Below are 15,028 nucleotides of genomic sequence, written 5' to 3' on the forward strand. Positions count from 1 at the left end.
TGTGCGTCTGCTTTCAGTGCTGTGTGACTCTGCGTTTGTGCTGTGTGGGTCTCCTTTCAGTGCTGTGTGACTGCTTTCAGTGCTGTGTGATTCTGCTTTCAGTGCTGTGTGACTCTGCTTTCAGTGCTATGTGACTGCTTTCAGTGCTGCTGTGAGTATAATTTCATGCTCTGTGAGTTTACTTTGCGCTGGTTGAGTCTGCCTTCAGTGCTGTTGGTCTGCAATCAGTGCTGTGTGACTCTGCTTTCAGTGCTGTGTTACTCTGCTTTCAGTGCTGTGTGACTCTGCGTTCAGTGCTGTGTGACTCTGCTTTCAGTGCTGTGTGACTCTGCTTTCAGTGCTGTGTGATTCTGCTTTCAGTGCTGTGTGACTCTGCTGTATGACTCTGCTTTCCGTGCTGTGTGAATCTGCTTTCAGTGCTGTGTGACTGCTTTCAGTGCTGTGTGACTCAGCTTTCAGTGCTGTGTGACTCTGCTTTCAGTGCTGTGTGACTGCTTTCAGTGCTGTGTGACTGCTGTCAGTGCTGTGTGACTCTGCTTTCAGTGCTGTGTGACACTGCTTTCAGTGCTGTGTGCCTCTGCTTTCAGTGCTGTGTGACTCTGCTTTCAGTGCTGTGTGAGCCTGCTTTCAGTGCTGTGTGACTCTGCTTTCAGTGCCGTGTGAAACTGCTTTCATTGCTGTGTGACTCTGCTTTCAGTGCTGTGTGACTCTCCTTTCAGTGCTGTGTGACTGCTTTCAGTGCTGTGTGACTCTGCTTTCAGTGCTGTGTGACTCTGCTGTCAGTGCTGTGTGACACTGCTTTCAGTGCTGTGTGCCTCTCCTTTCAGTGCTGTGTGACTCTGCTTTCAGTGCTGTGTGACTCTGCTTTCAGTGCTGTGTGACTCTGCTTTCAGTGCTGTGTGACTCTGCTTTCAGTGCTGTGTGACGCTGCTTTCAGTGCTGTGTGACTCTGCTTTCAGTGCTGTGTGACGCTGCTTTCAGTGCTGTGTGACTCTGCTTTCAGTGCTGTGTGACGCTGCTTTCAGTGCGGTGTGACTCTGCTTTCAGTGCTGTGTGACTCTGCTTTCAGTGCTGTGTGATTCTGCTTTCAGTGCTGTGTGACTCTGCTTTCAGTGCTGTGTGACTCTGCTTTCAGTGCTGTGTGACTCTGCTTTCAGTGCTGTGTGACTCTGCTTTCAGTGCTGTGTGATTCTGCTTTCAGTGCTGTGTGACTCTGCTTTCAGTGCTGTGTGACTGCTTTCAGTGCTGCTGTGAGTATAATTTCATGCTCTGTGAGTTTACTTTGCGCTGGTTGAGTCTGCCTTCAGTGCTGTTGGTCTGCAATCCGTGCTGTGTGACTCTGCTTTCAGTGCTGTGTGACTCTGCTTTCAGTGCTGTGTGACTCTGCTTTCAGTGCTGTGTGACTCTGCTTTTGTGCTGTGTGACTCTGCTTTCAGTGCTGTGTGACTCTGCTTTCAGTGCCGTGTGAATCTGCTTTCATTGCTGTGTGACTCTGCTTTCAGTGCTGTGTGACACTGCTTTCAGTGCTGTGTGATTCTGCTTTCAGTGCTGTGTGACTCTGCTTTCAGTGCTGTGTGATCCTGCTGTATGCCTCTGCTTTCAGTGCTGTGTGAATCTGCTTTCAGTGCTGTGTGACTGCTTTCAGTGCTGTGTGACTCAGCTTTCAGTGCTGTGTGACTCTGCTTTCAGTGCTGTGTGACTCTGCTTTCAGTGCTGTGTGACTCTGCTGTCAGTGCTGTGTGACACTGCTTTCAGTGCTGAGTGCCTCTCCTTTCAGTGCTGTGTGACACTGCTTTCAGTGCTGTGTGAGCCTGCTTTCAGTGCTGTGTGACTCTGCTTTCAGTGCCGTGTGAAACTGCTTTCATTGCTGTGTGACTCTGCTTTCAGTGCTGTGTGACTCTGCTTTCAGTGCTGTGTGACTCTGCTTTCAGTGCTGTGTGACGCTGCTTTCAGTGCTGTGTGACTCTGCTTTCAGTGCTGTGTGACTCTGCGTTCAGTGCTGTGTGACTCTGCTTTCAGTGCTGTGTGACACTGCTTTCAGTGCTGTGTGACTGCTTTCAGTGCTGTGTGACTCTGCTTTCAGTGCTGTGTGACTCTGCTTTCAGTGCTGTGTGACTCTGCTTTCAGAGCTGTGTGACGCTGCTTTCAGTGCTGTGTGACTGCTTTCAGTGCTGCTGTGAGTATAATTTCATGCTCTGTGAGTTTACTTTGCGCTGGTTGAGTCTGCCTTCAGTGCTGTTGGTCTGCAATCAGTGCTGTGTGACTCTGCTTTCAGTGCTGTGTGACTCAGCTTTCAGTGCTGTGTGACTCTGCTTTCAGTGCTGTGCGACTCTGCTTTCAGTGCTGTGCGACTCTGCTTTCAGTGCTGTGTGACTCTGCTTTCAGTGCTCTCTGACTCTGCTTTCAGTGCTGCGTGACTGCTTTCAGTGCTGCGTGACTCTGCTTTCAGTGCTGTGTGACACTGCTTTCAGTGCTGTGTGACACTGCTTTCAGTGCTGCGTGACTCTGCTTGCAATGCTGTATGACACTGCTTTCAGTGTTGTGTGACTCTGCTTTCAGTGCTGTGTGACTCTGCTTTCAGTGCTGTGTGACTCTGCTTTCAATGCTGTGTGACACTGCTTTCAGTGCTGTGTGACTCTGCTTTCAGTGCTGTGTGACTCTGCTTTCAGTGCTGTGTGACTCTGCTTTCAGTGCTGTGTGACTCTGCTTTCAGTGCTGTGTGAGTCTGCTTTCAGTGCTGTGTGAGTCTGCTTTCAGTGCTGTGTGACTCTGCTTTCAGTGCTGTGTGAGTCTGCTTTCAGTGCTGTGTGACTCTGCTTTCTGTGCTGTGTGACTCTGCTTTCAGTGCTGTGTGACTCTGCTTTCAGTGCTGTGTGACAATGCTTTCAGTGCTGCGTGACTCTGCTTGCAATGCTGTGTGACACTGCTTTCAGTGCTGTGTGACTCTGCTTTCAGTGCTGTGTGACTCTGCTTTCAGTGCTGTGTGACTCTGCTTTCAATGCTGTGTGACACTGCTTTCAGTGCTGTGTGAGTTTGCTTTCAGTGCTGTGTGACTCTGCTTTCAGTGCTGTGTGACTGCTCTCGGTGCTGTGTGAGTCTGCTTTCAGTGCTGTGTGACTCTGCTTTTGTGCTGTGTGACACTGCTTTCAGTGCTGTGTGACTCTGCTTTCAGTGCTGTGTGACTCTGCTTTCAGTGCTGTGTGACTCTGCTTTCAATGCTGTGTGACTCTGCTTTCAGTGCTGTGTGACTCTGCTTTCAGTGCTGTGTGACTCTGTTTTCAGTGCTGTGTGAGACTGCTTTCAGTGCTGTGTGACTCTGTTTTCAGTGCTGTGTGACTCTGTTTTCAGTGCTGTGTGAGACTGCTTTCAGTGCTGTGTGACTCTGTTTTCAGTGCTGTGTGACTCTGCTTTCAGTGCTGTGTGACTCTGCTTTCAGTGCTGTGTGACTCTGTTTTCAGTGCTGTGTGAGACTGCTTTCAGTGCTGTGTGACTCTGTTTTCAGTGCTGTGTGACTCTGCTTTCAGTGCTGTGTGACTGCTTTCAGTGCTGTGGGAGTCTGCTTTCAGTGCTGTGTGAGTCTGCTTTCAGTGCTGTGTGAGTCTGCTTTCACTGCTGTGTGACTCTGCTTTCAGTGCTGTGTGACACTGCTTTCAGTGCTGTGTGACTCTGCTTTCAGTGCTGTGTGACTCTGCTTTCAGTGTTGTGTGACTCTGCTTTCAGTGCTGTGTGACTCTGCTTTCAGTGCTGTGTGAGTCTGCTTTCACTGCTGTGTGACTCTGCTTTCAGTGCTGTGTGACTCTGCTTTCAGTGCTGTGTGACTCTGCTTTCAGTGCTGTGTGACTGCTTTCAATGCTGTGTGACACTGCTTTCAGTGCTGTGTGACTGCTTTCAGTGCTGTGTGACTCTGCTTTTGTGCTGTGTGACACTGCTTTCAGTGCTGTGTGACACTGCTTTCAGTGCTGCGTGACTCTGCTTGCAATGCTGTGTGACACTGCTTTCAGTGCCGTGTGACTCTGCTTTCAGTGCTGTGTGACTCTGCTTTCAGTGCTGTGTGACTCTGCTTTCAGTGCTGTGTGACTCTGCTTTCAGTGCTGTGTGACTCTGCTTTCAGTGCTGTGTGACTCTGCTTTCAGTGCTGTGTGACTCTGCGTTCAGTGCTGTGTGACTCTGCTTTCAGTGCTGTGTGACTCTGCTTTCAGTGCTGTGTGATTCTGCTTTCAGTGCTGTGTGACTCTGCTGTATGACTCTGCTTTCCGTGCTGTGTGAATCTGCTTTCAGTGCTGTGTGACTGCTTTCAGTGCTGTGTGACTCAGCTTTCAGTGCTGTGTGACTCTGCTTTCAGTGCTGTGTGACTGCTTTCAGTGCTGTGTGACTGCTGTCAGTGCTGTGTGACTCTGCTTTCAGTGCTGTGTGACACTGCTTTCAGTGCTGTGTGCCTCTGCTTTCAGTGCTGTGTGACTCTGCTTTCAGTGCTGTGTGAGCCTGCTTTCAGTGCTGTGTGACTCTGCTTTCAGTGCCGTGTGAAACTGCTTTCATTGCTGTGTGACTCTGCTTTCAGTGCTGTGTGACTCTCCTTTCAGTGCTGTGTGACTGCTTTCAGTGCTGTGTGACTCTGCTTTCAGTGCTGTGTGACTCTGCTGTCAGTGCTGTGTGACACTGCTTTCAGTGCTGTGTGCCTCTCCTTTCAGTGCTGTGTGACTCTGCTTTCAGTGCTGTGTGACTCTGCTTTCAGTGCTGTGTGACTCTGCTTTCAGTGCTGTGTGACTCTGCTTTCAGTGCTGTGTGACGCTGCTTTCAGTGCTGTGTGACTCTGCTTTCAGTGCTGTGTGACGCTGCTTTCAGTGCTGTGTGACTCTGCTTTCAGTGCTGTGTGACGCTGCTTTCAGTGCGGTGTGACTCTGCTTTCAGTGCTGTGTGACTCTGCTTTCAGTGCTGTGTGATTCTGCTTTCAGTGCTGTGTGACTCTGCTTTCAGTGCTGTGTGACTCTGCTTTCAGTGCTGTGTGACTCTGCTTTCAGTGCTGTGTGACTCTGCTTTCAGTGCTGTGTGATTCTGCTTTCAGTGCTGTGTGACTCTGCTTTCAGTGCTGTGTGACTGCTTTCAGTGCTGCTGTGAGTATAATTTCATGCTCTGTGAGTTTACTTTGCGCTGGTTGAGTCTGCCTTCAGTGCTGTTGGTCTGCAATCCGTGCTGTGTGACTCTGCTTTCAGTGCTGTGTGACTCTGCTTTCAGTGCTGTGTGACTCTGCTTTCAGTGCTGTGTGACTCTGCTTTTGTGCTGTGTGACTCTGCTTTCAGTGCTGTGTGACTCTGCTTTCAGTGCCGTGTGAATCTGCTTTCATTGCTGTGTGACTCTGCTTTCAGTGCTGTGTGACACTGCTTTCAGTGCTGTGTGATTCTGCTTTCAGTGCTGTGTGACTCTGCTTTCAGTGCTGTGTGATCCTGCTGTATGCCTCTGCTTTCAGTGCTGTGTGAATCTGCTTTCAGTGCTGTGTGACTGCTTTCAGTGCTGTGTGACTCAGCTTTCAGTGCTGTGTGACTCTGCTTTCAGTGCTGTGTGACTCTGCTTTCAGTGCTGTGTGACTCTGCTGTCAGTGCTGTGTGACACTGCTTTCAGTGCTGAGTGCCTCTCCTTTCAGTGCTGTGTGACACTGCTTTCAGTGCTGTGTGAGCCTGCTTTCAGTGCTGTGTGACTCTGCTTTCAGTGCCGTGTGAAACTGCTTTCATTTTTGTGTGACTCTGCTTTCAGTGCTGTGTGACTCTGCTTTCAGTGCTGTGTGACTCTGCTTTCAGTGCTGTGTGACTCTGCTTTCAGTGCTGTGTGACGCTGCTTTCAGTGCTGTGTGACTCTGCTTTCAGTGCTGTGTGACTCTGCGTTCAGTGCTGTGTGACTCTGCTTTCAGTGCTGTGTGACACTGCTTTCAGTGCTGTGTGACTGCTTTCAGTGCTGTGTGACTCTGCTTTCAGTGCTGTGTGACTCTGCTTTCAGTGCTGTGTGACTCTGCTTTCAGTGCTGTGTGACGCTGCTTTCAGTGCTGTGTGACTGCTTTCAGTGCTGCTGTGAGTATAATTTCATGCTCTGTGAGTTTACTTTGCGCTGGTTGAGTCTGCCTTCAGTGCTGTTGGTCTGCAATCAGTGCTGTGTGACTCTGCTTTCAGTGCTGTGTGACTCAGCTTTCAGTGCTGTGTGACTCTGCTTTCAGTGCTGTGCGACTCTGCTTTCAGTGCTGTGCGACTCTGCTTTCAGTGCTGTGTGACTCTGCTTTCAGTGCTCTCTGACTCTGCTTTCAGTGCTGCGTGACTGCTTTCAGTGCTGCGTGACTCTGCTTTCAGTGCTGTGTGACACTGCTTTCAGTGCTGTGTGACACTGCTTTCAGTGCTGCGTGACTCTGCTTGCAATGCTGTATGACACTGCTTTCAGTGTTGTGTGACTCTGCTTTCAGTGCTGTGTGACTCTGCTTTCAGTGCTGTGTGACTCTGCTTTCAATGCTGTGTGACACTGCTTTCAGTGCTGTGTGACTCTGCTTTCAGTGCTGTGTGACTCTGCTTTCAGTGCTGTGTGACTCTGCTTTCAGTGCTGTGTGACTCTGCTTTCAGTGCTGTGTGAGTCTGCTTTCAGTGCTGTGTGAGTCTGCTTTCAGTGCTGTGTGACTCTGCTTTCAGTGCTGTGTGAGTCTGCTTTCAGTGCTGTGTGACTCTGCTTTCTGTGCTGTGTGACTCTGCTTTCAGTGCTGTGTGACTCTGCTTTCAGTGCTGTGTGACAATGCTTTCAGTGCTGCGTGACTCTGCTTGCAATGCTGTGTGACACTGCTTTCAGTGCTGTGTGACTCTGCTTTCAGTGCTGTGTGACTCTGCTTTCAGTGCTGTGTGACTCTGCTTTCAATGCTGTGTGACACTGCTTTCAGTGCTGTGTGAGTTTGCTTTCAGTGCTGTGTGACTCTGCTTTCAGTGCTGTGTGACTGCTCTCGGTGCTGTGTGAGTCTGCTTTCAGTGCTGTGTGACTCTGCTTTTGTGCTGTGTGACACTGCTTTCAGTGCTGTGTGACTCTGCTTTCAGTGCTGTGTGACTCTGCTTTCAGTGCTGTGTGACTCTGCTTTCAATGCTGTGTGACTCTGCTTTCAGTGCTGTGTGACTCTGCTTTCAGTGCTGTGTGACTCTGTTTTCAGTGCTGTGTGAGACTGCTTTCAGTGCTGTGTGACTCTGTTTTCAGTGCTGTGTGACTCTGTTTTCAGTGCTGTGTGAGACTGCTTTCAGTGCTGTGTGACTCTGTTTTCAGTGCTGTGTGACTCTGCTTTCAGTGCTGTGTGACTCTGCTTTCAGTGCTGTGTGACTCTGTTTTCAGTGCTGTGTGAGACTGCTTTCAGTGCTGTGTGACTCTGTTTTCAGTGCTGTGTGACTCTGCTTTCAGTGCTGTGTGACTGCTTTCAGTGCTGTGGGAGTCTGCTTTCAGTGCTGTGTGAGTCTGCTTTCAGTGCTGTGTGAGTCTGCTTTCACTGCTGTGTGACTCTGCTTTCAGTGCTGTGTGACACTGCTTTCAGTGCTGTGTGACTCTGCTTTCAGTGCTGTGTGACTCTGCTTTCAGTGTTGTGTGACTCTGCTTTCAGTGCTGTGTGACTCTGCTTTCAGTGCTGTGTGAGTCTGCTTTCACTGCTGTGTGACTCTGCTTTCAGTGCTGTGTGACTCTGCTTTCAGTGCTGTGTGACTCTGCTTTCAGTGCTGTGTGACTGCTTTCAATGCTGTGTGACACTGCTTTCAGTGCTGTGTGACTGCTTTCAGTGCTGTGTGACTCTGCTTTTGTGCTGTGTGACACTGCTTTCAGTGCTGTGTGACACTGCTTTCAGTGCTGCGTGACTCTGCTTGCAATGCTGTGTGACACTGCTTTCAGTGCCGTGTGACTCTGCTTTCAGTGCTGTGTGACTCTGCTTTCAGTGCTGTGTGACTCTGCTTTCAGTGCTGTGTGACTCTGCTTTCAGTGCTGTGTGACTCTGCTTTCAGTGCTGTGTGACTCTGCTTTCAGTGCTGTGTGACTCTGCTTTCAGTGCTGTGTGACTCTGTTTTCAGTGCTGTGTGAGACTGCTTTCAGTGCTGTGTGACTCTGTTTTCAGTGCTGTGTGACTCTGTTTTCAGTGCTGTGTGAGACTGCTTTCAGTGCTGTGTGACTGTTTTCAGTGCTGTGTGACGGTTTTCAGTGCTGTGTGTTTCTGCTTTCAGTGTTGTGTGACTCTGCTTTCAGTGTTGTGTGAGTCTGCTTTCAGTGCTGTGTGACTCTGCGTTTGTGCTGTGTGGGTCTCCTTTCAGTGCTGTGTGACTGCTTTCAGTGCTGTGGGAGTCTGCTTTCAGTGCTGTGTGAGTCTGCTTTCAGTGCTGTGTGAGTCTACTTTCAGTGCTGTGTGACTCTGCTTTCAGTGCTGTGTGACTCTGCTTTCAGTGCTGTGTGACTCTGCTTTCAGTGCTGTGTGACTCTGCTGTGTGACTCTGCTTTCAGTGCTGTGTGAATCTGCTTTCATTGCTGTGTGACTCTGCTTTCAGTGCTGTGTGACACTGCTTTCAGTGCTGTGTGATTCTGCTTTCAGTGCTGTGTGACTCTGCTTTCTGTGCTGTGTGACTCTGCTTTCAGTGCTGTCTGACTCTGCTGTGTGACTCTGCTTTCAGTGCTGTGTGACTGCTTTCAGTGCTGTGTGAATCTGCTTTCAGTGCTGTGTGAATCTGCTTTCAGTGCTGTGTGACTCTGCTTTCAGTGCAGTGTGACACTGCTTTCAGTGCTGTGTGATTCTGCTTTCAGTGCTGTGTGACTCTGCTTTCAGTGCTGTGTGACTCTGCTTTCAGTGCTGTGTGACTCTGCTTTCAGTGCTGTGTGACTCTGCTTTCAGTGGTGTTTGACGCTGCTTTCAGTGCTGTGTGACTCCGCTTTCAGTGCTGTGTGATTCTGCTTTCAGTGCTGTGTGACTGCTTTCAGTGCTGTGTGACTCTGCTTTCAGTGCTGTGTGACTCTGCTTTCGGTGCTGTATGACTCTGCTTTCAGTGCTGTGTGACTCTGCTTTCAGTGCTGTGTGACTCTTCTTTCAGTGCTGTATGACTCTGCTTTCAGTGCTGTGTTACTCTGCTTTCAGTGCTGTGTGACTCTGCGTTCAGTGCTGTGTGACTCTGCTTTCAGTGCTGTGTGACTCTGCTTTCAGTGCTGTGTGATTCTGCTTTCAGTGCTGTGTGACTCTGCTGTATGACTCTGCTTTCCGTGCTGTGTGAATCTGCTTTCAGTGCTGTGTGACTGCTTTCAGTGCTGTGTGACTCAGCTTTCAGTGCTGTGTGACTCTGCTTTCAGTGCTGTGTGACTGCTTTCAGTGCTGTGTGACTGCTGTCAGTGCTGTGTGACTCTGCTTTCAGTGCTGTGTGACACTGCTTTCAGTGCTGTGTGCCTCTGCTTTCAGTGCTGTGTGACTCTGCTTTCAGTGCTGTGTGAGCCTGCTTTCAGTGCTGTGTGACTCTGCTTTCAGTGCCGTGTGAAACTGCTTTCATTGCTGTGTGACTCTGCTTTCAGTGCTGTGTGACTCTCCTTTCAGTGCTGTGTGACTGCTTTCAGTGCTGTGTGACTCTGCTTTCAGTGCTGTGTGACTCTGCTGTCAGTGCTGTGTGACACTGCTTTCAGTGCTGTGTGCCTCTCCTTTCAGTGCTGTGTGACTCTGCTTTCAGTGCTGTGTGACTCTGCTTTCAGTGCTGTGTGACTCTGCTTTCAATGCTGTGTGACTCTGCTTTCAGTGCTGTGTGACGCTGCTTTCAGTGCTGTGTGACTCTGCTTTCAGTGCTGTGTGACGCTGCTTTCAGTGCTGTGTGACTCTGCTTTCAGTGCTGTGTGACGCTGCTTTCAGTGCGGTGTGACTCTGCTTTCAGTGCTGTGTGACTCTGCTTTCAGTGCTGTGTGATTCTGCTTTCAGTGCTGTGTGACTCTGCTTTCAGTGCTGTGTGACTCTGCTTTCAGTGCTGTGTGACTCTGCTTTCAGTGCTGTGTGACTCTGCTTTCAGTGCTGTGTGATTCTGCTTTCAGTGCTGTGTGACTCTGCTTTCAGTGCTGTGTGACTGCTTTCAGTGCTGCTGTGAGTATAATTTCATGCTCTGTGAGTTTACTTTGCGCTGGTTGAGTCTGCCTTCAGTGCTGTTGGTCTGCAATCCGTGCTGTGTGACTCTGCTTTCAGTGCTGTGTGACTCTGCTTTCAGTGCTGTGTGACTCTGCTTTCAGTGCTGTGTGACTCTGCTTTTGTGCTGTGTGACTCTGCTTTCAGTGCTGTGTGACTCTGCTTTCAGTGCCGTGTGAATCTGCTTTCATTGCTGTGTGACTCTGCTTTCAGTGCTGTGTGACACTGCTTTCAGTGCTGTGTGATTCTGCTTTCAGTGCTGTGTGACTCTGCTTTCAGTGCTGTGTGATCCTGCTGTATGCCTCTGCTTTCAGTGCTGTGTGAATCTGCTTTCAGTGCTGTGTGACTGCTTTCAGTGCTGTGTGACTCAGCTTTCAGTGCTGTGTGACTCTGCTTTCAGTGCTGTGTGACTCTGCTTTCAGTGCTGTGTGACTCTGCTGTCAGTGCTGTGTGACACTGCTTTCAGTGCTGAGTGCCTCTCCTTTCAGTGCTGTGTGACACTGCTTTCAGTGCTGTGTGAGCCTGCTTTCAGTGCTGTGTGACTCTGCTTTCAGTGCCGTGTGAAACTGCTTTCATTGCTGTGTGACTCTGCTTTCAGTGCTGTGTGACTCTGCTTTCAGTGCTGTGTGACTCTGCTTTCAGTGCTGTGTGACTCTGCTTTCAGTGCTGTGTGACGCTGCTTTCAGTGCTGTGTGACTCTGCTTTCAGTGCTGTGTGACTCTGCGTTCAGTGCTGTGTGACTCTGCTTTCAGTGCTGTGTGACACTGCTTTCAGTGCTGTGTGACTGCTTTCAGTGCTGTGTGACTCTGCTTTCAGTGCTGTGTGACTCTGCTTTCAGTGCTGTGTGACTCTGCTTTCAGTGCTGTGTGACGCTGCTTTCAGTGCTGTGTGACTGCTTTCAGTGCTGCTGTGAGTATAATTTCATGCTCTGTGAGTTTACTTTGCGCTGGTTGAGTCTGCCTTCAGTGCTGTTGGTCTGCAATCAGTGCTGTGTGACTCTGCTTTCAGTGCTGTGTGACTCAGCTTTCAGTGCTGTGTGACTCTGCTTTCAGTGCTGTGCGACTCTGCTTTCAGTGCTGTGCGACTCTGCTTTCAGTGCTGTGTGACTCTGCTTTCAGTGCTCTCTGACTCTGCTTTCAGTGCTGCGTGACTGCTTTCAGTGCTGCGTGACTCTGCTTTCAGTGCTGTGTGACACTGCTTTCAGTGCTGTGTGACACTGCTTTCAGTGCTGCGTGACTCTGCTTGCAATGCTGTATGACACTGCTTTCAGTGTTGTGTGACTCTGCTTTCAGTGCTGTGTGACTCTGCTTTCAGTGCTGTGTGACTCTGCTTTCAATGCTGTGTGACACTGCTTTCAGTGCTGTGTGACTCTGCTTTCAGTGCTGTGTGACTCTGCTTTCAGTGCTGTGTGACTCTGCTTTCAGTGCTGTGTGACTCTGCTTTCAGTGCTGTGTGAGTCTGCTTTCAGTGCTGTGTGAGTCTGCTTTCAGTGCTGTGTGACTCTGCTTTCAGTGCTGTGTGAGTCTGCTTTCAGTGCTGTGTGACTCTGCTTTCTGTGCTGTGTGACTCTGCTTTCAGTGCTGTGTGACTCTGCTTTCAGTGCTGTGTGACAATGCTTTCAGTGCTGCGTGACTCTGCTTGCAATGCTGTGTGACACTGCTTTCAGTGCTGTGTGACTCTGCTTTCAGTGCTGTGTGACTCTGCTTTCAGTGCTGTGTGACTCTGCTTTCAATGCTGTGTGACACTGCTTTCAGTGCTGTGTGAGTTTGCTTTCAGTGCTGTGTGACTCTGCTTTCAGTGCTGTGTGACTGCTCTCGGTGCTGTGTGAGTCTGCTTTCAGTGCTGTGTGACTCTGCTTTTGTGCTGTGTGACACTGCTTTCAGTGCTGTGTGACTCTGCTTTCAGTGCTGTGTGACTCTGCTTTCAGTGCTGTGTGACTCTGCTTTCAGTGCTGTGTGACTCTGCTTTCAATGCTGTGTGACTCTGCTTTCAGTGCTGTGTGACTCTGCTTTCAGTGCTGTGTGACTCTGTTTTCAGTGCTGTGTGAGACTGCTTTCAGTGCTGTGTGACTCTGTTTTCAGTGCTGTGTGACTCTGTTTTCAGTGCTGTGTGAGACTGCTTTCAGTGCTGTGTGACTCTGTTTTCAGTGCTGTGTGACTCTGCTTTCAGTGTTGTGTGAGTCTGCTTTCAGTGCTGTGTGCGTCTGCTTTCAGTGCTGTGTGACTCTGCGTTTGTGCTCTGTGGGTCTCCTTTCAGTGCTGTGTGACTGCTTTCAGTGCTGTGTGACTGCTTTCAGTGCTGTGGGAGTCTGCTTTCAGTGCTCTGTGAGTCTGCTTTCAGTGCTGTGTGAGTCTGCTTTCACTGCTGTGTGACTCTGCTTTCAGTGCTGTGTGACTCTGCTTTCAGTGCTGTGTGACTCTGCTTTCAGTGCTGTGTGACTCTGCTTTCAGTGTTGTGTGACTCTGCTTTCAGTGCTGTGTGACTCTGCTTTCAGTGCTGTGTGAGTCTGCTTTCACTGCTGTGTGACTCTGCTTTCAGTGCTGTGTGACTCTGCTTTCAGTGCTGTGTGACTCTGCTTTCAGTGCTGTGTGACTGCTTTCAATGCTGTGTGACACTGCTTTCAGTGCTGTGTGACTGCTTTCAGTGCTGTGTGACTCTGCTTTTGTGCTGTGTGACACTGCTTTCAGTGCTGTGTGACACTGCTTTCAGTGCTGCGTGACTCTGCTTGCAATGCTGTGTGACACTGCTTTCAGTGCCGTGTGACTCTGCTTTCAGTGCTGTGTGACTCTGCTTTCAGTGCTGTGTGACTCTGCTTTCAGTGCTGTGTGACTCTGCTTTCAGTGCTGTGTGACTCTGCTTTCAGTGCTGTGTGACTCTGCTTTCAGTGCTGTGTGACTCTGCTTTCAGTGCTGTGTGACTCTGTTTTCAGTGCTGTGTGAGACTGCTTTCAGTGCTGTGTGACTCTGTTTTCAGTGCTGTGTGACTCTGTTTTCAGTGCTGTGTGAGACTGCTTTCAGTGCTGTGTGACTGTTTTCAGTGCTGTGTGACGGTTTTCAGTGCTGTGTGTTTCTGCTTTCAGTGTTGTGTGACTCTGCTTTCAGTGTTGTGTGAGTCTGCTTTCAGTGCTGTGTGACTCTGCGTTTGTGCTGTGTGGGTCTCCTTTCAGTGCTGTGTGACTGCTTTCAGTGCTGTGGGAGTCTGCTTTCAGTGCTGTGTGAGTCTGCTTTCAGTGCTGTGTGAGTCTACTTTCAGTGCTGTGTGACTCTGCTTTCAGTGCTGTGTGACTCTGCTTTCAGTGCTGTGTGACTCTGCTTTCAGTGCTGTGTGACTCTGCTGTGTGACTCTGCTTTCAGTGCTGTGTGAATCTGCTTTCATTGCTGTGTGACTCTGCTTTCAGTGCTGTGTGACACTGCTTTCAGTGCTGTGTGATTCTGCTTTCAGTGCTGTGTGACTCTGCTTTCTGTGCTGTGTGACTCTGCTTTCAGTGCTGTCTGACTCTGCTGTGTGACTCTGCTTTCAGTGCTGTGTGACTGCTTTCAGTGCTGTGTGAATCTGCTTTCAGTGCTGTGTGAATCTGCTTTCAGTGCTGTGTGACTCTGCTTTCAGTGCAGTGTGACACTGCTTTCAGTGCTGTGTGATTCTGCTTTCAGTGCTGTGTGACTCTGCTTTCAGTGCTGTGTGACTCTGCTTTCAGTGCTGTGTGACTCTGCTTTCAGTGCTGTGTGACTCTGCTTTCAGTGGTGTTTGACGCTGCTTTCAGTGCTGTGTGACTCCGCTTTCAGTGCTGTGTGATTCTGCTTTCAGTGCTGTGTGACTGCTTTCAGTGCTGTGTGACTCTGCTTTCAGTGCTGTGTGACTCTGCTTTCAGTGCTGTATGACTCTGCTTTCAGTGCTGTGTGACTCTGCTTTCAGTGCTGTGTGACTCTTCTTTCAGTGCTGTATGACTCTGCTTTCAGTGCTGTGTGACTCTGCTTTCAGTGCTGTGTGACTCTGCTTACAGTGCTGTGTGATTCTGTTTTCAGTGCTGTGTGACTATGCTTTCAGTGCTGTGTGACTCTGCTTTCAGTGCTGTGTGATTCTGCTTTCAGTGATGTGTGACTCTGCTTTCAGTGCTGTGTGACTGCTTTCAGTGCTGCTGTGAGTATAATTTCATGCTCTGTGAGTTTACTTTGCGCTGGTTGAGTCTGCCTTCAGTGCTGTTGGTCTGCAATCAGTGCTGTGTGACTGCTTTCAGTGCTGTGTGACTCTGCTTTCAGTGCTGTGTGACTCTGCGTTCAGTGCTGTGTGACTCTGCTTTCAGTGCTGTGTGACTCTGCTTTTGTGCTGTGTGACTCTGCTTTCAGTGCTGTGTGACTCTGCTTTCAGTGACGTGTGAATCTGCTTTCATTGCTGTGTGACTCTGCTTTCAGTGCTGTGTGACACTGTTTTCAGTGCTGTGTGATTCTGCTTTCGTGCTGTGTGACTCTGCTTTCAGTGCTGTGTGATTCTGCTTTCAGTGCTGTGTGACTCTGCTGTATGACTCTGCTTTCAGTGCTGTGTGAATCTGCTTTCAGTGCTGTGTGACTGCTTTCAGTGCTGTGTGACTTAGCTTTCAGTGCTGTGTGACTCAGCTTTCAGTGCTGTGTGAGTCTGCTTTCAGTGCTGTGTGACTCTGCTTTCAGTGCTGTGTGACTCTGCTGTCAGTGCTGTGTGACTCTGCTTTCAGTGCTGTGTGCCTCTGCTTTCAGTGCTGTGTGACTCTGTTTTCAGTGCTGTGTAACACTGCTTTCAGTGCTGTGTGAGCCTGCTTTCAGTGCTGTGTGACTCTGCTTTCAGTGCCGTGTGAAACTGCTTTCAGTGCTGTGTGACTCTGCTTTCAGTGCTGTGTGACTCTGCTTTCAGTGCTGTGTGACTGCTTTCAGT

This window comes from Scyliorhinus torazame, chromosome 11, assembly GCF_047496885.1.
Source record: "Scyliorhinus torazame isolate Kashiwa2021f chromosome 11, sScyTor2.1, whole genome shotgun sequence".
Lineage (NCBI taxonomy): Eukaryota > Metazoa > Chordata > Chondrichthyes > Carcharhiniformes > Scyliorhinidae > Scyliorhinus > Scyliorhinus torazame.